The 14,503-nt window shown below is 47.2% G+C and overlaps 69 non-coding genes and 7 pseudogenes across 69 annotated transcripts; all 76 read right to left on the bottom strand.

Moving 5' to 3' along the window:
- Positions 1–16: 16 nt before the first annotated feature.
- LOC145210456 (5S ribosomal RNA) lies at positions 17–135 on the bottom strand. The gene has a single exon (XR_013855920.1). It is a non-coding gene; the product is annotated as a 5S ribosomal RNA (ribosomal RNA).
- Positions 136–194: 59 nt separating this feature from the next.
- LOC145210941 (5S ribosomal RNA) lies at positions 195–313 on the bottom strand. The gene has a single exon (XR_013856266.1). It is a non-coding gene; the product is annotated as a 5S ribosomal RNA (ribosomal RNA).
- A 75-nt stretch (positions 314–388) lies between these two features.
- LOC145209987 (5S ribosomal RNA) lies at positions 389–507 on the bottom strand. The gene has a single exon (XR_013855481.1). It is a non-coding gene; the product is annotated as a 5S ribosomal RNA (ribosomal RNA).
- A 75-nt stretch (positions 508–582) lies between these two features.
- On the bottom strand, positions 583–701 carry LOC145210297 (5S ribosomal RNA). The gene has a single exon (XR_013855771.1). It is a non-coding gene; the product is annotated as a 5S ribosomal RNA (ribosomal RNA).
- Positions 702–776: 75 nt separating this feature from the next.
- On the bottom strand, positions 777–895 carry LOC145210149 (5S ribosomal RNA). The gene has a single exon (XR_013855632.1). It is a non-coding gene; the product is annotated as a 5S ribosomal RNA (ribosomal RNA).
- Positions 896–970: 75 nt separating this feature from the next.
- Positions 971–1,089, bottom strand: LOC145209986 (5S ribosomal RNA). Its single transcript, XR_013855480.1, has one exon. It is a non-coding gene; the product is annotated as a 5S ribosomal RNA (ribosomal RNA).
- A 75-nt stretch (positions 1,090–1,164) lies between these two features.
- Positions 1,165–1,283, bottom strand: LOC145210556 (5S ribosomal RNA). Its single transcript, XR_013856014.1, has one exon. It is a non-coding gene; the product is annotated as a 5S ribosomal RNA (ribosomal RNA).
- Positions 1,284–1,358: 75 nt separating this feature from the next.
- Positions 1,359–1,477, bottom strand: LOC145210310 (5S ribosomal RNA). Its single transcript, XR_013855783.1, has one exon. It is a non-coding gene; the product is annotated as a 5S ribosomal RNA (ribosomal RNA).
- Positions 1,478–1,551: 74 nt separating this feature from the next.
- Positions 1,552–1,670, bottom strand: LOC145209985 (5S ribosomal RNA). The gene has a single exon (XR_013855479.1). It is a non-coding gene; the product is annotated as a 5S ribosomal RNA (ribosomal RNA).
- A 75-nt stretch (positions 1,671–1,745) lies between these two features.
- Positions 1,746–1,864, bottom strand: LOC145209757 (5S ribosomal RNA). Its single transcript, XR_013855266.1, has one exon. It is a non-coding gene; the product is annotated as a 5S ribosomal RNA (ribosomal RNA).
- Positions 1,865–1,939: 75 nt separating this feature from the next.
- On the bottom strand, positions 1,940–2,058 carry LOC145209666 (5S ribosomal RNA). The gene has a single exon (XR_013855182.1). It is a non-coding gene; the product is annotated as a 5S ribosomal RNA (ribosomal RNA).
- Positions 2,059–2,130: 72 nt separating this feature from the next.
- On the bottom strand, positions 2,131–2,249 carry LOC145210292 (5S ribosomal RNA). Its single transcript, XR_013855766.1, has one exon. It is a non-coding gene; the product is annotated as a 5S ribosomal RNA (ribosomal RNA).
- Positions 2,250–2,308: 59 nt separating this feature from the next.
- Positions 2,309–2,427, bottom strand: LOC145210751 (5S ribosomal RNA). The gene has a single exon (XR_013856196.1). It is a non-coding gene; the product is annotated as a 5S ribosomal RNA (ribosomal RNA).
- Positions 2,428–2,502: 75 nt separating this feature from the next.
- Positions 2,503–2,621, bottom strand: LOC145210741 (5S ribosomal RNA). The gene has a single exon (XR_013856187.1). It is a non-coding gene; the product is annotated as a 5S ribosomal RNA (ribosomal RNA).
- Positions 2,622–2,696: 75 nt separating this feature from the next.
- Positions 2,697–2,815, bottom strand: LOC145210766 (5S ribosomal RNA). The gene has a single exon (XR_013856210.1). It is a non-coding gene; the product is annotated as a 5S ribosomal RNA (ribosomal RNA).
- A 75-nt stretch (positions 2,816–2,890) lies between these two features.
- LOC145209665 (5S ribosomal RNA) lies at positions 2,891–3,009 on the bottom strand. Its single transcript, XR_013855181.1, has one exon. It is a non-coding gene; the product is annotated as a 5S ribosomal RNA (ribosomal RNA).
- Positions 3,010–3,084: 75 nt separating this feature from the next.
- On the bottom strand, positions 3,085–3,202 carry LOC145210908 (5S ribosomal RNA; annotated as a pseudogene).
- A 59-nt stretch (positions 3,203–3,261) lies between these two features.
- LOC145210729 (5S ribosomal RNA) lies at positions 3,262–3,380 on the bottom strand. Its single transcript, XR_013856176.1, has one exon. It is a non-coding gene; the product is annotated as a 5S ribosomal RNA (ribosomal RNA).
- Positions 3,381–3,455: 75 nt separating this feature from the next.
- Positions 3,456–3,574, bottom strand: LOC145209983 (5S ribosomal RNA). The gene has a single exon (XR_013855477.1). It is a non-coding gene; the product is annotated as a 5S ribosomal RNA (ribosomal RNA).
- A 75-nt stretch (positions 3,575–3,649) lies between these two features.
- Positions 3,650–3,768, bottom strand: LOC145210399 (5S ribosomal RNA). Its single transcript, XR_013855866.1, has one exon. It is a non-coding gene; the product is annotated as a 5S ribosomal RNA (ribosomal RNA).
- A 75-nt stretch (positions 3,769–3,843) lies between these two features.
- LOC145210586 (5S ribosomal RNA) lies at positions 3,844–3,962 on the bottom strand. Its single transcript, XR_013856042.1, has one exon. It is a non-coding gene; the product is annotated as a 5S ribosomal RNA (ribosomal RNA).
- A 75-nt stretch (positions 3,963–4,037) lies between these two features.
- On the bottom strand, positions 4,038–4,156 carry LOC145210337 (5S ribosomal RNA). Its single transcript, XR_013855808.1, has one exon. It is a non-coding gene; the product is annotated as a 5S ribosomal RNA (ribosomal RNA).
- A 75-nt stretch (positions 4,157–4,231) lies between these two features.
- On the bottom strand, positions 4,232–4,350 carry LOC145210422 (5S ribosomal RNA). Its single transcript, XR_013855888.1, has one exon. It is a non-coding gene; the product is annotated as a 5S ribosomal RNA (ribosomal RNA).
- A 75-nt stretch (positions 4,351–4,425) lies between these two features.
- Positions 4,426–4,544, bottom strand: LOC145210291 (5S ribosomal RNA). Its single transcript, XR_013855765.1, has one exon. It is a non-coding gene; the product is annotated as a 5S ribosomal RNA (ribosomal RNA).
- A 58-nt stretch (positions 4,545–4,602) lies between these two features.
- On the bottom strand, positions 4,603–4,721 carry LOC145209664 (5S ribosomal RNA). The gene has a single exon (XR_013855180.1). It is a non-coding gene; the product is annotated as a 5S ribosomal RNA (ribosomal RNA).
- A 75-nt stretch (positions 4,722–4,796) lies between these two features.
- On the bottom strand, positions 4,797–4,915 carry LOC145209663 (5S ribosomal RNA). The gene has a single exon (XR_013855179.1). It is a non-coding gene; the product is annotated as a 5S ribosomal RNA (ribosomal RNA).
- Positions 4,916–4,990: 75 nt separating this feature from the next.
- Positions 4,991–5,109, bottom strand: LOC145209982 (5S ribosomal RNA). The gene has a single exon (XR_013855476.1). It is a non-coding gene; the product is annotated as a 5S ribosomal RNA (ribosomal RNA).
- A 75-nt stretch (positions 5,110–5,184) lies between these two features.
- On the bottom strand, positions 5,185–5,303 carry LOC145210555 (5S ribosomal RNA). Its single transcript, XR_013856013.1, has one exon. It is a non-coding gene; the product is annotated as a 5S ribosomal RNA (ribosomal RNA).
- A 74-nt stretch (positions 5,304–5,377) lies between these two features.
- On the bottom strand, positions 5,378–5,496 carry LOC145210204 (5S ribosomal RNA). Its single transcript, XR_013855683.1, has one exon. It is a non-coding gene; the product is annotated as a 5S ribosomal RNA (ribosomal RNA).
- Positions 5,497–5,571: 75 nt separating this feature from the next.
- Positions 5,572–5,680, bottom strand: LOC145210870 (5S ribosomal RNA; annotated as a pseudogene).
- A 75-nt stretch (positions 5,681–5,755) lies between these two features.
- LOC145210843 (5S ribosomal RNA) lies at positions 5,756–5,864 on the bottom strand (annotated as a pseudogene).
- A 75-nt stretch (positions 5,865–5,939) lies between these two features.
- LOC145209854 (5S ribosomal RNA) lies at positions 5,940–6,058 on the bottom strand. Its single transcript, XR_013855357.1, has one exon. It is a non-coding gene; the product is annotated as a 5S ribosomal RNA (ribosomal RNA).
- Positions 6,059–6,133: 75 nt separating this feature from the next.
- Positions 6,134–6,252, bottom strand: LOC145210820 (5S ribosomal RNA; annotated as a pseudogene).
- A 75-nt stretch (positions 6,253–6,327) lies between these two features.
- Positions 6,328–6,451, bottom strand: LOC145210880 (5S ribosomal RNA; annotated as a pseudogene).
- Positions 6,452–6,526: 75 nt separating this feature from the next.
- On the bottom strand, positions 6,527–6,645 carry LOC145210774 (5S ribosomal RNA). Its single transcript, XR_013856218.1, has one exon. It is a non-coding gene; the product is annotated as a 5S ribosomal RNA (ribosomal RNA).
- A 75-nt stretch (positions 6,646–6,720) lies between these two features.
- On the bottom strand, positions 6,721–6,839 carry LOC145209939 (5S ribosomal RNA). The gene has a single exon (XR_013855436.1). It is a non-coding gene; the product is annotated as a 5S ribosomal RNA (ribosomal RNA).
- Positions 6,840–6,914: 75 nt separating this feature from the next.
- LOC145210771 (5S ribosomal RNA) lies at positions 6,915–7,033 on the bottom strand. Its single transcript, XR_013856215.1, has one exon. It is a non-coding gene; the product is annotated as a 5S ribosomal RNA (ribosomal RNA).
- A 75-nt stretch (positions 7,034–7,108) lies between these two features.
- LOC145209934 (5S ribosomal RNA) lies at positions 7,109–7,227 on the bottom strand. Its single transcript, XR_013855431.1, has one exon. It is a non-coding gene; the product is annotated as a 5S ribosomal RNA (ribosomal RNA).
- Positions 7,228–7,302: 75 nt separating this feature from the next.
- LOC145209981 (5S ribosomal RNA) lies at positions 7,303–7,421 on the bottom strand. The gene has a single exon (XR_013855475.1). It is a non-coding gene; the product is annotated as a 5S ribosomal RNA (ribosomal RNA).
- A 75-nt stretch (positions 7,422–7,496) lies between these two features.
- LOC145210599 (5S ribosomal RNA) lies at positions 7,497–7,615 on the bottom strand. Its single transcript, XR_013856055.1, has one exon. It is a non-coding gene; the product is annotated as a 5S ribosomal RNA (ribosomal RNA).
- Positions 7,616–7,690: 75 nt separating this feature from the next.
- Positions 7,691–7,809, bottom strand: LOC145210936 (5S ribosomal RNA). The gene has a single exon (XR_013856262.1). It is a non-coding gene; the product is annotated as a 5S ribosomal RNA (ribosomal RNA).
- A 75-nt stretch (positions 7,810–7,884) lies between these two features.
- Positions 7,885–8,003, bottom strand: LOC145210251 (5S ribosomal RNA). The gene has a single exon (XR_013855727.1). It is a non-coding gene; the product is annotated as a 5S ribosomal RNA (ribosomal RNA).
- A 75-nt stretch (positions 8,004–8,078) lies between these two features.
- Positions 8,079–8,197, bottom strand: LOC145210463 (5S ribosomal RNA). The gene has a single exon (XR_013855926.1). It is a non-coding gene; the product is annotated as a 5S ribosomal RNA (ribosomal RNA).
- A 75-nt stretch (positions 8,198–8,272) lies between these two features.
- On the bottom strand, positions 8,273–8,391 carry LOC145210931 (5S ribosomal RNA). Its single transcript, XR_013856258.1, has one exon. It is a non-coding gene; the product is annotated as a 5S ribosomal RNA (ribosomal RNA).
- A 75-nt stretch (positions 8,392–8,466) lies between these two features.
- Positions 8,467–8,585, bottom strand: LOC145210262 (5S ribosomal RNA). Its single transcript, XR_013855738.1, has one exon. It is a non-coding gene; the product is annotated as a 5S ribosomal RNA (ribosomal RNA).
- Positions 8,586–8,660: 75 nt separating this feature from the next.
- LOC145209661 (5S ribosomal RNA) lies at positions 8,661–8,779 on the bottom strand. Its single transcript, XR_013855177.1, has one exon. It is a non-coding gene; the product is annotated as a 5S ribosomal RNA (ribosomal RNA).
- A 75-nt stretch (positions 8,780–8,854) lies between these two features.
- Positions 8,855–8,973, bottom strand: LOC145210455 (5S ribosomal RNA). Its single transcript, XR_013855919.1, has one exon. It is a non-coding gene; the product is annotated as a 5S ribosomal RNA (ribosomal RNA).
- Positions 8,974–9,032: 59 nt separating this feature from the next.
- Positions 9,033–9,151, bottom strand: LOC145210930 (5S ribosomal RNA). The gene has a single exon (XR_013856257.1). It is a non-coding gene; the product is annotated as a 5S ribosomal RNA (ribosomal RNA).
- A 75-nt stretch (positions 9,152–9,226) lies between these two features.
- On the bottom strand, positions 9,227–9,345 carry LOC145210454 (5S ribosomal RNA). Its single transcript, XR_013855918.1, has one exon. It is a non-coding gene; the product is annotated as a 5S ribosomal RNA (ribosomal RNA).
- A 59-nt stretch (positions 9,346–9,404) lies between these two features.
- On the bottom strand, positions 9,405–9,523 carry LOC145210922 (5S ribosomal RNA). The gene has a single exon (XR_013856256.1). It is a non-coding gene; the product is annotated as a 5S ribosomal RNA (ribosomal RNA).
- A 75-nt stretch (positions 9,524–9,598) lies between these two features.
- Positions 9,599–9,717, bottom strand: LOC145209980 (5S ribosomal RNA). Its single transcript, XR_013855474.1, has one exon. It is a non-coding gene; the product is annotated as a 5S ribosomal RNA (ribosomal RNA).
- A 75-nt stretch (positions 9,718–9,792) lies between these two features.
- LOC145210296 (5S ribosomal RNA) lies at positions 9,793–9,911 on the bottom strand. Its single transcript, XR_013855770.1, has one exon. It is a non-coding gene; the product is annotated as a 5S ribosomal RNA (ribosomal RNA).
- Positions 9,912–9,986: 75 nt separating this feature from the next.
- LOC145210573 (5S ribosomal RNA) lies at positions 9,987–10,105 on the bottom strand. Its single transcript, XR_013856030.1, has one exon. It is a non-coding gene; the product is annotated as a 5S ribosomal RNA (ribosomal RNA).
- Positions 10,106–10,180: 75 nt separating this feature from the next.
- On the bottom strand, positions 10,181–10,299 carry LOC145210461 (5S ribosomal RNA). The gene has a single exon (XR_013855924.1). It is a non-coding gene; the product is annotated as a 5S ribosomal RNA (ribosomal RNA).
- Positions 10,300–10,374: 75 nt separating this feature from the next.
- LOC145210551 (5S ribosomal RNA) lies at positions 10,375–10,493 on the bottom strand. Its single transcript, XR_013856011.1, has one exon. It is a non-coding gene; the product is annotated as a 5S ribosomal RNA (ribosomal RNA).
- Positions 10,494–10,568: 75 nt separating this feature from the next.
- Positions 10,569–10,687, bottom strand: LOC145210309 (5S ribosomal RNA). Its single transcript, XR_013855782.1, has one exon. It is a non-coding gene; the product is annotated as a 5S ribosomal RNA (ribosomal RNA).
- Positions 10,688–10,761: 74 nt separating this feature from the next.
- On the bottom strand, positions 10,762–10,880 carry LOC145209979 (5S ribosomal RNA). The gene has a single exon (XR_013855473.1). It is a non-coding gene; the product is annotated as a 5S ribosomal RNA (ribosomal RNA).
- A 75-nt stretch (positions 10,881–10,955) lies between these two features.
- LOC145209756 (5S ribosomal RNA) lies at positions 10,956–11,074 on the bottom strand. Its single transcript, XR_013855265.1, has one exon. It is a non-coding gene; the product is annotated as a 5S ribosomal RNA (ribosomal RNA).
- Positions 11,075–11,149: 75 nt separating this feature from the next.
- On the bottom strand, positions 11,150–11,268 carry LOC145209660 (5S ribosomal RNA). Its single transcript, XR_013855176.1, has one exon. It is a non-coding gene; the product is annotated as a 5S ribosomal RNA (ribosomal RNA).
- Positions 11,269–11,340: 72 nt separating this feature from the next.
- LOC145210453 (5S ribosomal RNA) lies at positions 11,341–11,459 on the bottom strand. The gene has a single exon (XR_013855917.1). It is a non-coding gene; the product is annotated as a 5S ribosomal RNA (ribosomal RNA).
- Positions 11,460–11,518: 59 nt separating this feature from the next.
- On the bottom strand, positions 11,519–11,637 carry LOC145210750 (5S ribosomal RNA). The gene has a single exon (XR_013856195.1). It is a non-coding gene; the product is annotated as a 5S ribosomal RNA (ribosomal RNA).
- Positions 11,638–11,712: 75 nt separating this feature from the next.
- On the bottom strand, positions 11,713–11,831 carry LOC145210740 (5S ribosomal RNA). The gene has a single exon (XR_013856186.1). It is a non-coding gene; the product is annotated as a 5S ribosomal RNA (ribosomal RNA).
- Positions 11,832–11,906: 75 nt separating this feature from the next.
- LOC145210765 (5S ribosomal RNA) lies at positions 11,907–12,025 on the bottom strand. Its single transcript, XR_013856209.1, has one exon. It is a non-coding gene; the product is annotated as a 5S ribosomal RNA (ribosomal RNA).
- Positions 12,026–12,100: 75 nt separating this feature from the next.
- LOC145209659 (5S ribosomal RNA) lies at positions 12,101–12,219 on the bottom strand. The gene has a single exon (XR_013855175.1). It is a non-coding gene; the product is annotated as a 5S ribosomal RNA (ribosomal RNA).
- A 75-nt stretch (positions 12,220–12,294) lies between these two features.
- LOC145210907 (5S ribosomal RNA) lies at positions 12,295–12,412 on the bottom strand (annotated as a pseudogene).
- A 59-nt stretch (positions 12,413–12,471) lies between these two features.
- Positions 12,472–12,590, bottom strand: LOC145210728 (5S ribosomal RNA). The gene has a single exon (XR_013856175.1). It is a non-coding gene; the product is annotated as a 5S ribosomal RNA (ribosomal RNA).
- Positions 12,591–12,665: 75 nt separating this feature from the next.
- On the bottom strand, positions 12,666–12,784 carry LOC145209978 (5S ribosomal RNA). Its single transcript, XR_013855472.1, has one exon. It is a non-coding gene; the product is annotated as a 5S ribosomal RNA (ribosomal RNA).
- A 75-nt stretch (positions 12,785–12,859) lies between these two features.
- On the bottom strand, positions 12,860–12,978 carry LOC145210398 (5S ribosomal RNA). The gene has a single exon (XR_013855865.1). It is a non-coding gene; the product is annotated as a 5S ribosomal RNA (ribosomal RNA).
- A 75-nt stretch (positions 12,979–13,053) lies between these two features.
- Positions 13,054–13,172, bottom strand: LOC145210584 (5S ribosomal RNA). Its single transcript, XR_013856041.1, has one exon. It is a non-coding gene; the product is annotated as a 5S ribosomal RNA (ribosomal RNA).
- A 75-nt stretch (positions 13,173–13,247) lies between these two features.
- LOC145210336 (5S ribosomal RNA) lies at positions 13,248–13,366 on the bottom strand. Its single transcript, XR_013855807.1, has one exon. It is a non-coding gene; the product is annotated as a 5S ribosomal RNA (ribosomal RNA).
- Positions 13,367–13,441: 75 nt separating this feature from the next.
- LOC145210148 (5S ribosomal RNA) lies at positions 13,442–13,560 on the bottom strand. The gene has a single exon (XR_013855631.1). It is a non-coding gene; the product is annotated as a 5S ribosomal RNA (ribosomal RNA).
- Positions 13,561–13,635: 75 nt separating this feature from the next.
- LOC145210290 (5S ribosomal RNA) lies at positions 13,636–13,754 on the bottom strand. Its single transcript, XR_013855764.1, has one exon. It is a non-coding gene; the product is annotated as a 5S ribosomal RNA (ribosomal RNA).
- A 58-nt stretch (positions 13,755–13,812) lies between these two features.
- Positions 13,813–13,921, bottom strand: LOC145210866 (5S ribosomal RNA; annotated as a pseudogene).
- Positions 13,922–13,996: 75 nt separating this feature from the next.
- Positions 13,997–14,115, bottom strand: LOC145210414 (5S ribosomal RNA). The gene has a single exon (XR_013855880.1). It is a non-coding gene; the product is annotated as a 5S ribosomal RNA (ribosomal RNA).
- A 75-nt stretch (positions 14,116–14,190) lies between these two features.
- LOC145210381 (5S ribosomal RNA) lies at positions 14,191–14,309 on the bottom strand. The gene has a single exon (XR_013855849.1). It is a non-coding gene; the product is annotated as a 5S ribosomal RNA (ribosomal RNA).
- Positions 14,310–14,383: 74 nt separating this feature from the next.
- Positions 14,384–14,502, bottom strand: LOC145209977 (5S ribosomal RNA). Its single transcript, XR_013855471.1, has one exon. It is a non-coding gene; the product is annotated as a 5S ribosomal RNA (ribosomal RNA).
- Between the last annotated feature and the right edge of the window lies 1 nt (position 14,503).

The following is a 14,503-nucleotide window of genomic DNA, read 5'->3' as shown; positions in this document are numbered from 1 at the left end:
AAACATTACAAAAAAGTGACTACAACACTTGGTATTCCTAGGCGGTCACCCATCCAAGTACTGACCAAGCCCGAGGCTGCTTAACTTCCGAGATCGAACGAGATCGGGTGCTTTCAACCTGGCGCGGTCGTAGTCCACAACGTCAATGCAAATACGCCCTCGGATTGTGAAGCACTAAAAACAAAACGAAAAAGAGACTACAACACTTGGTATTCCTAGGCGGTCACCCATCCAAGTACTGACCAAGCCCGAGGTTGCTTAACTTCCGAGATCGAACGAGATCGGGTGCTTTCAACCTGGTGTGGTCGTAGTCCAGAACCTCAATGCAAATTCAAACTTTGGGCGATACGACCTCGGATTGTGGAGCACTAAAAACAAAACAAAAAAGTGACTACAACACTTGGTATTCCTAGGCGGTCACCCATCCAAGTACTGACCAAGCCCGAGGTTGCTTAACTTCCGAGATCGAACGAGATCGGGTGCTTTCAACCTGGTGTGGTCGTAGTTAAGAACCTGTCTGCAAATTCAAACTTTGATCGATACGACCTCGGATTGTGGAGCACTAAAAACAAAACAAAAAACAGACTACAACACTTGGCATTCCTAGGCGGTCACCCATCCAAGCACTGACCAAGCCCGAGGTTGCTTAACTTCCGAGATCGAACGAGATCGGGTGCTTTCAACCTGGTGTGGTCGTAGTCCAGAACGTCAATGCAAATTCAAAGTTTGAGCGATACGCCCTCGGATTGTGGAGCACTAAAAACGAAACGAAAAAGTGACTACAACACTTGGTATTCCTAGGCGGTCACCCATCCAAGTACTGACCAAGCCCGAGGTTGCTTAACTGCCGAGATCGAACGAGATCGGGTGCTTTCAACCTGGCGTGGTCGTAGTCCACAACGTTAATGCAAATTCAAAGTTTGATCGATACGCCCTCGGATTGTGGAGCACTAAAAACGAAACGAAAAAGTGACTACAACACTTGGTATTCCTAGGCGGTCACCCATCCAAGTACTGACCAAGCCCGAGGTTGCTTAACTTCCGAGATCGAACGAGATCGGGTGCTTTCAACCTGGTGTGGTCGTAGTTAAGAAACTGTCTGCAAATTCAAACTTTGATCGATACGACCTCGGATTGTGGAGCACTAAAAACAAAACGAAAAAGTGACTACAACACTTGGCATTCCTAGGCGGTCACCCATCCAAGCACTGACCAAGCCCGAGGTTGCTTAACTGCCGAGATCGAACGAGATCGGGTGCTTTCAACCTGGTGTGGTCGTAGTCCAGAACGTCAATGCAAATTCAAAGTTTGAGCGATACGCCCTCGGATTGTGAAGCACTAAAAACAAAACAAAAAAGAGACTACAACACTTGGTATTCCTAGGCGGTCACCCATCCAAGTACTGACCAAGCCGGAGGTTGCTTAACTTCCGAGATCGAACGAGATCGGGTGCTTTCAACCTGGTGTGGTCGTAGTCCAGAACCTCAATGCAAATTCAAAGTTTGAGCGATACGACCTCGGATTGTGGAGCACTAAAAACAAAAAAAAAAGTGACTACAACACTTGGTATTCCTAGGCGGTCACCCATCCAAGTACTGACCAAGCCCGAGGTTGCTTAACTTCCGAGATCGAACGAGATCGGGTGCTTTCAACCTGGTGTGGTCGTAGTTAAGAACCTGTCTGCAAATTCAAACTTTGATCGATACGACCTCGGATTGTGAAGCACTAAAAACAAAACAAAAAAGAGACTACAACACTTGGTATTCCTAGGCGGTCACCCATCCAAGTACTGACCAAGCCCGTGGTTGCTTAACTTCCGAGATCGAACGAGATCGGGTGCTTTCAACCTGGTGTGGTCGTAGTCCAGAACGTCAATGCAAATTCAAACTTTGAGCGATACGACCTCGGATTGTGGAGCACTAAAAACAAAACAAAAAAGTGACTACAACACTTGGTATTCCTAGGCGGTCACCCATCCAAGTACTGACCAAGCCCGAGGTTGCTTAACTTCCGAGATCGAACGAGATCGGGTGCTTTCAACCTGGTGTGGTCGTAGTCCACAACGTCAATGCAAATTCAAACATTGGGCGATACGACCTCGGATTCTGGAGCACTAAAAAAACAAAAAAGTGACTACAACACTTGGTATTCCTAGGCGGTCACCCATCCAAGTACTGACCAAGCCCGAGGTTGCTTAACTTCCGAGATCGAACGAGATCGGGTGCTTTCAACCTGGCGCGGTCGTAGTCCACAACGTCAATGCAAATACGCCCTCGGATTGTGAAGCACTAAAAACAAAACGAAAAAGAGACTACAACACTTGGTATTCCTAGGCGGTCACCCATCCAAGCACTGACCAAGCCCGAGGTTGCTTAACTGCCGAGATAGAACGAGATCGGGTGCTTTCAACCTGGTGTGGTCGTAGTCCAGAGCGTCAATGCAAATTCAAACTTGTGGCGATACGACCTCGGATTGTGGAGCACTAAAAACAAAACAAAAAAGTGACTACAACACTTGGTATTCCTAGGCGGTCACCCATCCAAGTACTGACCAAGTCCGAGGTTGCTTAACTTCCGAGATAGAACGAGATCGGGTGCTTTCAACCTGGTGTGGTCGTAGTTAAGAACCTGTCTGCAAATTCAAACTTTGATCGATACGACCTCGGATTGTGGAGCACTAAAAACAAAACAAAAAACTGACTACAACACTTGGCATTCCAAGGCGGTCACCCATCCAAGCACTGACCAAGACCGAGGTTGCTTAACTTCCGAGATCGAACGAGATCGGGTGCTTTCTACCTGGTGTGGTCGTAGTCCACAGCGTCAATGCAAATTCAAAGTTTGGGCGATACGACCTCGGATTGTGAAGCACTAAAAACAAAACAAAAAAGTGACTACAACACTTGGTATTCCTAGGCGGTCACCCATCCAAGTACTGACCAAGCCCGAGGTTGCTTAACTTCCGAGATCGAACGAGATCGGGTGCTTTCAACCTGGTGTGGTCGTAGTCCACAACGTCAATGCAAATTCAAACTTTGGGCGATACGACCTCGGATTGTGGAGCACTAAAAACGAAACAAAAAAGTGAATACAACACTTGGTATTCCTAGGCGGTCACCCATCCAAGTAATGACCAAGCCCGAGGCTGCTTAACTTCCGAGATCGAACGAGATAGGGTGATTCAACCTGGCGCGGTCGTAGTCCACAACGTCAATGCAAATACGCCCTCGGATTGTGAAGCACTAAAAACAAAACAAAAAAGAGACTACAACACTTGGTATTCCTAGGCGGTCACCCATCCAAACACTGACCAAGCCCGAGGTTGCTTAACTTCCGAGATCGAACGAGATCGGGTGCTTTTAACCTGGTGTGGTCATAGTCCAGAACCTCAATGCAAATTCAAACTTTGGGCGATACGACCTCGGATTGTGGAGCACTAAAAACAAAACAAAAAAGTGACTACAACACTTGGTATTCCTAGGCGGTCACCCATCCAAGTACTGACCAAGCCCGAGGTTGCTTAACTTCCGAGATCGAACGAGATCGGGTGCTTTCAACCTGGTGTGGTCGTAGTTAAGAACCTGTCTGCAAATTCAAACTTTGATCGATACGACCTCGGATTGTGGAGCACTAAAAATAAAACAAAAAACTGACTACAACACTTGGCATTCCTAGGCGGTCACCCATCCAAGCACTGACCAAGCCCGAGGTTGCTTAACTTCCGAGATCGAACGAGATCGGGTGCTTTCAACCTGGTGTGGTCGTAGTCCACAACGTCAATGCAAATTCAAAGTTTGAGCGATACGCCCTCGGATTGTGAAGCACTAAAAACAAAACAAAAAAGAGACTACAAAACTTGGTATTCCTAGGCGGTCACCCATCCAAGTACTGACCAAGTCCGAGGTTGCTTAACTTCCGAGATCGAACGAGATCGGGTGCTTTCAACCTGGTGTGGTCGCAGTCCAGAACGTCAATGCAAATTCAAACTTTGGGCGATACGACCTCGGATTGTGGAGCACTAAAAACAAAACAAAAAAGTGACTACAACACTTGTTATTCCTAGGCGGTCACCCATCCAAGTACTGACCAAGCCCGAGGTTGCTTAACTTCCGAGATCGAACGAGATCGGGTGCTTTCAACCTGATGTGGTCGTAGTCCACAACGTCAATGCAAATTCAAACTTTGGGCGATACGACCTCGGATTGTGGAGCACTAAAAACAAAACAAAAAACTGACTACAACACTTGTTATTCCTAGGCGGTCACCCATCCAAGTACTGACCAAGTCCGAGGTTGCTTAACTTCCGAGATCGAACGAGATCGGGTGCTTTCAACCTGGTGTGGTCATAGTCCAGAACGTCAATGCAAATTCAAACTGTGCGCGATACGACCTCGGATTGTGGAGCACTAAAAACAAAACAAAAAAGTGACTACAACACTTGGTATTCCTAGGCGGTCACCCATCCAAGTACTGACCAAGCCCGAGGTTGCTTAACTTCCGAGATCGAACGAGATCGGGTGCTTTCAACCTGGCGCGGTCGTAGTCCACAACGTCAATGCAAATACGCCCTCGGATTGTGAAGCACTAAAACAAAACAAAAAAGTGACTACAACACTTGGTATTCCTAGGCGGTCACCCATCCAAGTACTGACCAAGCCCGAGGTTGCTTAACTTCCGAGATCGAACGAGATCGGGTGCTTTCAACCTGGTGTGGTCGTAGTCCACAACGTCAATGCAAATTCAAACTTTGGGCGATACGCCCTCGGATTGTGGAGCACTAAAAACGAAACGAAAAAGTGACTACAACACTTGGTATTCCTAGGCGGTCACCCATCCAAGTACTGACCAAGCCCGAGGTTGCTTAACTTCCGAGATCGAACGAGATCGGGTGCTTTCAACCTGGTGTGGTCGTAGTCCAGAACCTCAATGCAAATTCAAACTTTGGGCGATACGACCTCGGATTGTGGAGCACTAAAAACAAAACAAAAAAGTGACTACAACACTTGGTATTCCTAGGCGGTCACCCATCCAAGTACTGACCAAGCCCGAGGTTGCTTAACTTCCGAGATCGAACGAGATCGGGTGCTTTCAACCTGGTGTGGTCGTAGTTAAGAACCTGTCTGCAAATTCAAACTTTGATCGATACGACCTCGGATTGTGGAGCACTAAAAACAAAACAAAATACTGACTACAACACTTGGCATTCCTAGGCGGTCACCCATCCAAGCACTGACCAAGCCCGAGGTTGCTTAACTGCCGAGATCGAACGAGATCGGGTGCTTTCAACCTGGTGTGGTCGTAGTCCACAACGTCAATGCAAATTCAAACTTTGGGCGATACGCCCTCGGATTGTGAAGCATTAAAACAAAACAATAAAGAGACTACAACACTTGGTATTCCTAGGCGGTCACCCATCCAAGTACTGACCAAGCCCGAGGTTGCTTAACTTCCGAGATCAAACGAGATCGGTTGCTTTCAACCTGGTGTGGTTGTAGTCCAGACCGTCAAGGCAAATTCAAACTTTGAGTGATACGACCTCGGAATGTGGAGCACTAAAAACAAAACAAAAAAGTGACTACAACACTTGGTATTCCTAGGCGGTCACCCATCCAAGTATTGACCAAGCCCGAGGTTGCTTAACTTCCGAGATCGGGTGCTTTCAACACGGTGTGGTCGTAGTCCACAACGTCAATGCAAATTGAAACTATGAGCGATACGACATTGGATTGTGGAGCACTAAAAACAAAACAAAAAAGTGACTACAACACTTGGTATTCCTAGGCGGTCACCCATCCAAGTACTGACCAAGCCCGAGGTTGCTTAACTTCCGAGATCGGGTGCTTTCAATCTGGTGTGGTCGTAGACCACAACGTCAATGCAAATTGAAACTTTGAGCGATACGACATTGGATTGTGAAGCACTAAAAACAAAACAAAAAAGAGACTACAACACTTGGTATTCCTAGGCGGTCACCCATCCAAGTACTGACCAAGTCCGAGGTTGCTTAACTTCCGAGATCGAACGAGATCGGGTGCTTTCAACCTGGTGTGGTTGTAGTCCAGACCGCCAAGGCAAATTCAAACTTTGGGTGATACGACCTCGGATTGTGGAGCACTAAAAACAAAACAAAAAAGTGACTACAACAATTGGTATCCGTAGGCGGTCACCCATCCAAGTACTGACCAAGCCCGAGGTTGCTTAACTTCCGAGATCGAACGAGATCGGGTGCTTTCAATCTGGTGTGGTCGTAGTCCACAACGTCAATGCAAATTGAAACTATGAGCGATACGACCTCGGATTGTGAAGCACTAAAAACAAAACAAAAAAGAGACTACAACACTTGGTATTCCTAGGCGGTCACCCAACCCATCCAAGTACTGACCAAGCCAGAGGATGCATAACTTCCGAGATCGAACGAGATCGGGTGCTTTCAACCTGGTGTGGTCGTAGTTAAGAAACTGTCTGCAAATTCAAACTTTGATCGATACGACCTCGGATTGTGGAGCACTAAAAACAAAACGAAAAAGTGACTACAACACTTGGTATTCCTAGGCGGTCACCCATCCAAGTACTGACCAAGCCCGAGGTTGCTCAACTTGAGAGATCGAACGAGATCGGGTGCTTTCAACCTGGTGTGGTCGTAGTCCACAACGTCAATGCAAATTCAAACTTTGAGCGATACGCCCTCGGATTGTGGAGCACTAAAAACAAAACAAAAAAGTGACTACAACACTTGTTATTCCTAGGCGGTCACCCATCCAAGTACTGATCAAGCCCGAGGTTGCTTAACTTCCGAGATCGAACGAGATCGGGTGCTTTCAACCTGGTGTGGTCGTAGTCCACAAAGTCAATGCAAATTCAAACTTTGAGCGATACGACCTCGGATTGTGGAGCACTAAAAACGAAACAAAAAAGTGACTACAACACTTGGTATTCCTAGGCGGTCACCCATCCAAGTACTGACCAAGCCCGAGGTTGCTCAACTTAAGAGATCGAACGAGATCGGGTGCTTTCAACCTGGTGTGGTCGTAGTCCACAACGTCAATGCAAATTGAAACTTTGAGCGATACGCCCTCGGATTGTGGAGCACTAAAAACGAAACGAAAAAGTGACTACAACACTTGGTATTCCTAGGCGGTCACCCATCCAAGTACTGACCAAGCCCGAGGTTGCTTAACTTCCGAGATCGAACGAGATCGGGTGCTTTCAACCTGGCGTGGTCGTAGTCCACAACGTTAATGCAAATTCAAAGTTTGATCGATACGACCTCGGATTGTGGAGCACTAAAAACAAAACAAAAAAGTGACTACAACACTTGGTATTCCTAGGCGGTCACCCATCCAAGTACTGACCAAGCCCGAGGTTGCTTAACTTCCGAGATCGAACGAGATCGGGTGCTTTCAACCTGGTGTGGTCGTAGTTAAGAAACTGTCTGCAAATTCAAACTTTGATCGATACGACCTCGGATTGTAGAGCACTAAAAACAAAACGAAAAAGTGACTACAACACTTGGCATTCCTAGGCGGTCACCCATCCAAGCACTGACCAAGCCCGAGGTTGCTTGACTTCCGAGATCGAACGAGATCGGGTGCTTTCAACCTGGTGTGGTCGTAGTCCAGAACGTCAATGCAAATTCAAAGTTTGAGCGATACGCCCTCGGATTGTGAAGCACTAAAAACAAAACAAAAAAGAGACTACAACACTTGGTATTCCTAGGCGGTCACCCATCCAAGTACTGACCAAGCCCGAGGTTGCTTAACTTCCGAGATCGAACGAGATCGGGTGCTTTCAACCTGGTGTGGTCGTAGTCCAGAACCTCAATGCAAATTCAAACTTTGGGCGATACGACCTCGGATTGTGGAGCACTAAAAACAAAACAAAAAAGTGACTACAACACTTGGTATTCCTAGGCGGTCACCCATCCAAGTACTGACCAAGCCCGAGGTTGCTTAACTTCCGAGATCGAACGAGATCGGGTACTTTCAACCTGGTGTGGTCGTAGTTAAGAACCTGTCTGCAAATTCAAATTTTGATCGATACGACCTCGGATTGTGGAGCACTAAAAACAAAACAAAAAACTGACTACAACACTTGGCATTCCTAGGCGGTCACCCATCCAAGTACTGACCAAGCCCGAGGTTGCTTAACTTCCGAGATCGAACGAGATCGGGTGCTTTCAACCTGGCGCGGTCGTAGTCCACAACGTCAATGCAAATTCAAAGTTTGAGCGATACGCCCTCGGATTGTGAAGCACTAAAAACAAAACAAAAAAGAGACTACAACACTTGGTATTCCTAGGCGGTCACCCATCCAAGTACTGACCAAGCCCGAGGTTGCTTAACTTCCGAGATCGAACGAGATCGGGTGCTTTCAACCTGGTGTGGTCGTAGTCCACAACGTCAATGCAAATTCAAACTTTGAGCGATACGACCTCGGATTGTGGAGCACTAAAAACAAAACAAAAAAGTGACTACAACACTTGGTATTCCTAGGCGGTCACCCATCCAAGTACTGACCAAGCCCGAGGTTGCTTAACTTCCGGGATCGAACGAGATCGGGTGCTTTCAACCTGGTGTGGTCGTAGTCCAGAACGTCAATGCAAATTCAAACTTTGAGCGATACGACCTCGGATTGTGGAGCACTAAAAACAAAACAAAAAAGTGACTACAACACTTGGTATTCCTAGGCGGTCACCCATCCAAGTACTGACCAAGCCCGAGGTTGCTTAACTTCCGAGATCGAACGAGATCGGGTGCTTTCAACCTGGTGTGGTCGTAGTCCACAACGTCAATGCAAATTCAAACTTTGGGCGATACGACCTCGGATTCTGGAGCACAAAAAACATTACAAAAAAGTGACTACAACACTTGGTATTCCTAGGCGGTCACCCATCCAAGTACTGACCAAGCCCGAGGCTGCTTAACTTCCGAGATCGAACGAGATCGGGTGCTTTCAACCTGGCGCGGTCGTAGTCCACAACGTCAATGCAAATACGCCCTCGGATTGTGAAGCACTAAAAACAAAACGAAAAAGAGACTACAACACTTGGTATTCCTAGGCGGTCACCCATCCAAGTACTGACCAAGCCCGAGGTTGCTTAACTTCCGAGATCGAACGAGATCGGGTGCTTTCAACCTGGTGTGGTCGTAGTCCAGAACCTCAATGCAAATTCAAACTTTGGGCGATACGACCTCGGATTGTGGAGCACTAAAAACATTACAAAAAAGTGACTACAACACTTGGTATTCCTAGGCGGTCACCCATCCAAGTACTGACCAAGCCCGAGGCTGCTTAACTTCCGAGATCGAACGAGATCGGGTGCTTTCAACCTGGCGCGGTCGTAGTCCACAACGTCAATGCAAATACGCCCTCGGATTGTGAAGCACTAAAAACAAAACGAAAAAGAGACTACAACACTTGGTATTCCTAGGCGGTCACCCATCCAAGTACTGACCAAGCCCGAGGTTGCTTAACTTCCGAGATCGAACGAGATCGGGTGCTTTCAACCTGGTGTGGTCGTAGTCCAGAACCTCAATGCAAATTCAAACTTTGGGCGATACGACCTCGGATTGTGGAGCACTAAAAACAAAACAAAAAAGTGACTACAACACTTGGTATTCCTAGGCGGTCACCCATCCAAGTACTGACCAAGCCCGAGGTTGCTTAACTTCCGAGATCGAACGAGATCGGGTGCTTTCAACCTGGTGTGGTCGTAGTTAAGAACCTGTCTGCAAATTCAAACTTTGATCGATACGACCTCGGATTGTGGAGCACTAAAAACAAAACAAAAAACAGACTACAACACTTGGCATTCCTAGGCGGTCACCCATCCAAGCACTGACCAAGCCCGAGGTTGCTTAACTTCCGAGATCGAACGAGATCGGGTGCTTTCAACCTGGTGTGGTCGTAGTCCAGAACGTCAATGCAAATTCAAAGTTTGAGCGATACGCCCTCGGATTGTGGAGCACTAAAAACGAAACGAAAAAGTGACTACAACACTTGGTATTCCTAGGCGGTCACCCATCCAAGTACTGACCAAGACCGAGGTTGCTTAACTGCCGAGATCGAACGAGATCGGGTGCTTTCAACCTGGCGTGGTCGTAGTCCACAACGTTAATGCAAATTCAAAGTTTGATCGATACGCCCTCGGATTGTGGAGCACTAAAAACGAAACGAAAAAGTGACTACAACACTTGGTATTCCTAGGCGGTCACCCATCCAAGTACTGACCAAGCCCGAGGTTGCTTAACTTCCGAGATCGAACGAGATCGGTTGCTTTCAACCTGGTGTGGTCGTAGTTAAGAAACTGTCTGCAAATTCAAACTTTGATCGATACGACCTCGGATTGTGGAGCACTAAAAACAAAACGAAAAAGTGACTACAACACTTGGCATTCCTAGGCGGTCACCCATCCAAGCACTGACCAAGCCCGAGGTTGCTTAACTGCCGAGATCGAACGAGATCGGGTGCTTTCAACCTGGTGTGGTCGTAGTCCAGAACGTCAATGCAAATTCAAAGTTTGAGCGATACGCCCTCGGATTGTGAAGCACTAAAAACAAAACAAAAAAGAGACTACAACACTTGGTATTCCTAGGCGGTCACCCATCCAAGTACTGACCAAGCCGGAGGTTGCTTAACTTCCGAGATCGAACGAGATCGGGTGCTTTCAACCTGGTGTGGTCGTAGTCCAGAACCTCAATGCAAATTCAAAGTTTGAGCGATACGACCTCGGATTGTGGAGCACTAAAAACAAAAAAAAAAGTGACTACAACACTTGGTATTCCTAGGCGGTCACCCATCCAAGTACTGACCAAGCCCGAGGTTGCTTAACTTCCGAGATCGAACGAGATCGGGTGCTTTCAACCTGGTGTGGTCGTAGTTAAGAACCTGTCTGCAAATTCAAACTTTGATCGATACGACCTCGGATTGTGAAGCACTAAAAACAAAACAAAAAAGAGACTACAACACTTGGTATTCCTAGGCGGTCACCCATCCAAGTACTGACCAAGCCCGTGGTTGCTTAACTTCCGAGATCGAACGAGATCGGGTGCTTTCAACCTGGTGTGGTCGTAGTCCAGAACGTCAATGCAAATTCAAACTTTGAGCGATACGACCTCGGATTGTGGAGCACTAAAAACAAAACAAAAAAGTGACTACAACACTTGGTATTCCTAGGCGGTCACCCATCCAAGTACTGACCAAGCCCGAGGTTGCTTAACTTCCGAGATCGAACGAGATCGGGTGCTTTCAACCTGGTGTGGTCGTAGTCCACAACGTCAATGCAAATTCAAACTTTGGGCGATACGACCTCGGATTCTGGAGCACTAAAAAAACAAAAAAGTGACTACAACACTTGGTATTCCTAGGCGGTCACCCATCCAAGTACTGACCAAGCCCGAGGCTGCTTAACTTCCGAGATCGAACGAGATCGGGTGCTTTCAACCTGGCGCGGTCGTAGTCCACAACGTCAATGCAAATACGCCCTCGGATTGTGAAGCACTAAAAACAAAACGAAAAAGAGACTACAACACTTGGTATTCCTAGGCGGTCACCCATCCAAGCACTGACCAAGCCCGAGGTTGCTTAACTGCCGAGATAGAACGAGATCGGGTGCTTTCAACCTGGTGTGGTCGTAGTCCAGAGCGTCAATGCAAATTCAAACTTGTGGCGATACGACCTCGGATTGTGGAGCACTAAAAACAAAACAAAAAAGTGACTACAACACTTGGTATTCCTAGGCGGTCACCCATCCAAGTACTGACCAAGTCCGAGGTTGCTTAACTTCCGAGATAGAACGAGATCGGGTGCTTTCAACCTGGTGTGGTCGTAGTTAAGAACCTGTCTGCAAATTCAAACTTTGATCGATACGACCTCGGATTGTGGAGCACTAAAAACAAAACAAAAAACTGACTACAACACTTGGCATTCCAAGGCGGTCACCCATCCAAGCACTGACCAAGACCGAGGTTGCTTAACTTCCGAGATCGAACGAGATCGGGTGCTTTCTACCTGGTGTGGTCGTAGTCCACAGCGTCAATGCAAATTCAAAGTTTGGGCGATACGACCTCGGATTGTGAAGCACTAAAAACAAAACAAAAAAGTGACTACAACACTTGGTATTCCTAGGCGGTCACCCATCCAAGTACTGACCAAGCCCGAGGTTGCTTAACTTCCGAGATCGAACGAGATCGGGTGCTTTCAACCTGGTGTGGTCGTAGTCCACAACGTCAATGCAAATTCAAACTTTGGGCGATACGACCTCGGATTGTGGAGCACTAAAAACGAAACAAAAAAGTGAATACAACACTTGGTATTCCTAGGCGGTCACCCATCCAAGTAATGACCAAGCCCGAGGCTGCTTAACTTCCGAGATCGAACGAGATAGGGTGATTCAACCTGGCGCGGTCGTAGTCCACAACGTCAATGCAAATACGCCCTCGGATTGTGAAGCACTAAAAACAAAACAAAAAAGAGACTACAACACTTGGTATTCCTAGGCGGTCACCCATCCAAACACTGACCAAGCCCGAGGTTGCTTAACTTCCGAGATCGAACGAGATCGGGTGCTTTTAACCTGGTGTGGTCATAGTCCAGAACCTCAATGCAAATTCAAACTTTGGGCGATACGACCTCGGATTGTGGAGCACTAAAAACAAAACAAAAAAGTGACTACAACACTTGGTATTCCTAGGCGGTCACCCATCCAAGTACTGACCAAGCCCGAGGTTGCTTAACTTCCGAGATCGAACGAGATCGGGTGCTTTCAACCTGGTGTGGTCGTAGTTAAGAACCTGTCTGCAAATTCAAACTTTGATCGATACGACCTCGGATTGTGGAGCACTAAAAATAAAACAAAAAACTGACTACAACACTTGGCATTCCTAGGCGGTCACCCATCCAAGCACTGACCAAGCCCGAGGTTGCTTAACTTCCGAGATCGAACGAGATCGGGTGCTTTCAACCTGGTGTGGTCGTAGTCCACAACGTCAATGCAAATTCAAAGTTTGAGCGATACGCCCTCGGATTGTGAAGCACTAAAAACAAAACAAAAAAGAGACTACAAAACTTGGTATTCCTAGGCGGTCACCCATCCAAGTACTGACCAAGTCCGAGGTTGCTTAACTTCCGAGATCGAACGAGATCGGGTGCTTTCAACCTGGTGTGGTCGCAGTCCAGAACGTCAATGCAAATTCAAACTTTGGGCGATACGACCTCGGATTGTGGAGCACTAAAAACAAAACAAAAAAGTGACTACAACACTTGTTATTCCTAGGCGGTCACCCATCCAAGTACTGACCAAGCCCGAGGTTGCTTAACTTCCGAGATCGAACGAGATCGGGTGCTTTCAACCTGATGTGGTCGTAGTCCAGAACGTCAATGCAAATTCAAACTTTGGGCGATACGACCTCGGATTGTGGAGCACTAAAAACAAAACAAAAAACTGACTACAACACTTGTTATTCCTAGGCGGTCACCCATCCAAGTACTGAACAAGTCCGAGGTTGCTTAACTTCCGAGATCGAACGAGATCGGGTGCTTTCAACCTGGTGTGGTCATAGTCCAGAACGTCAATGCAAATTCAAACTGTGCGCGATACGACCTCGGATTGTGGAGCACTAAAAACAAAACAAAAAAGTGACTACAACACTTGGTATTCCTAGGCGGTCACCCATCCAAGTACTGACCAAGCCCGAGGTTGCTTAACTTCCGAGATCGAACGAGATCGGGTGCTTTCAACCTGGCGCGGTCGTAGTCCACAACGTCAATGCAAATACGCCCTCGGATTGTGAAGCACTAAAACAAAACAAAAAAGTGACTACAACACTTGGTATTCCTAGGCGGTCACCCATCCAAGTACTGACCAAGCCCGAGGTTGCTGATCTTCCGAGATCGGGTGCTTTCAACCTGGTGTGGTCGTAGTCCAGAACGTCTCTGCAAATTCAAACTTTGGGCGATACGCCCTCGGATTGTGGAGCACTAAAAACGAAACGAAAAAGTGACTACAACACTTGGTATTCCTAGGCGGTCACCCATCCAAGTACTGACCAAGCCGGAGGTTGCTTAACTTCCGAGATCGAACGAGATCGGGTGCTTTCAACCTGGTGTGGTCGTAGTCCAGAACGTCAATGCAAATTCAAAGTTTGAGCGATACGCCCTCGGATTGTGAAGCACTAAAAACAAAACAAAAAAGAGACTACAACACTTGGTATTCCTAGGCGGTCACCCATCCAAGTACTGTCCAAGCCGGAGGTTGCTTAACTTCCGAGATCGAACGAGATCGGGTGCTTTCAACCTGGTGTGGTCGTAGTCCAGAACCTCAATGCAAATTCAAACTTTGAGCGATACGACCTCGGATTGTGGAGCACTAAAAACAAAAAAAAAAGTGACTACAACACTTGGTATTCCTAGGCGGTCACCCATCCAAGTACTGACCAAGCCCGAGGTTGCTTAACTTCCGAGATCGAACGAGATCGGGTGCTTTCAACCTGGTGTGGTCGTAGTTA

This window comes from Phallusia mammillata, chromosome 1 (assembly GCF_965637545.1).
Source record: "Phallusia mammillata chromosome 1, kaPhaMamm4.hap1.1, whole genome shotgun sequence".
Classification (NCBI taxonomy): Eukaryota; Metazoa; Chordata; class Ascidiacea; order Phlebobranchia; family Ascidiidae; genus Phallusia; species Phallusia mammillata.
This window is presented reverse-complemented; position numbering and strand designations above follow the sequence as displayed.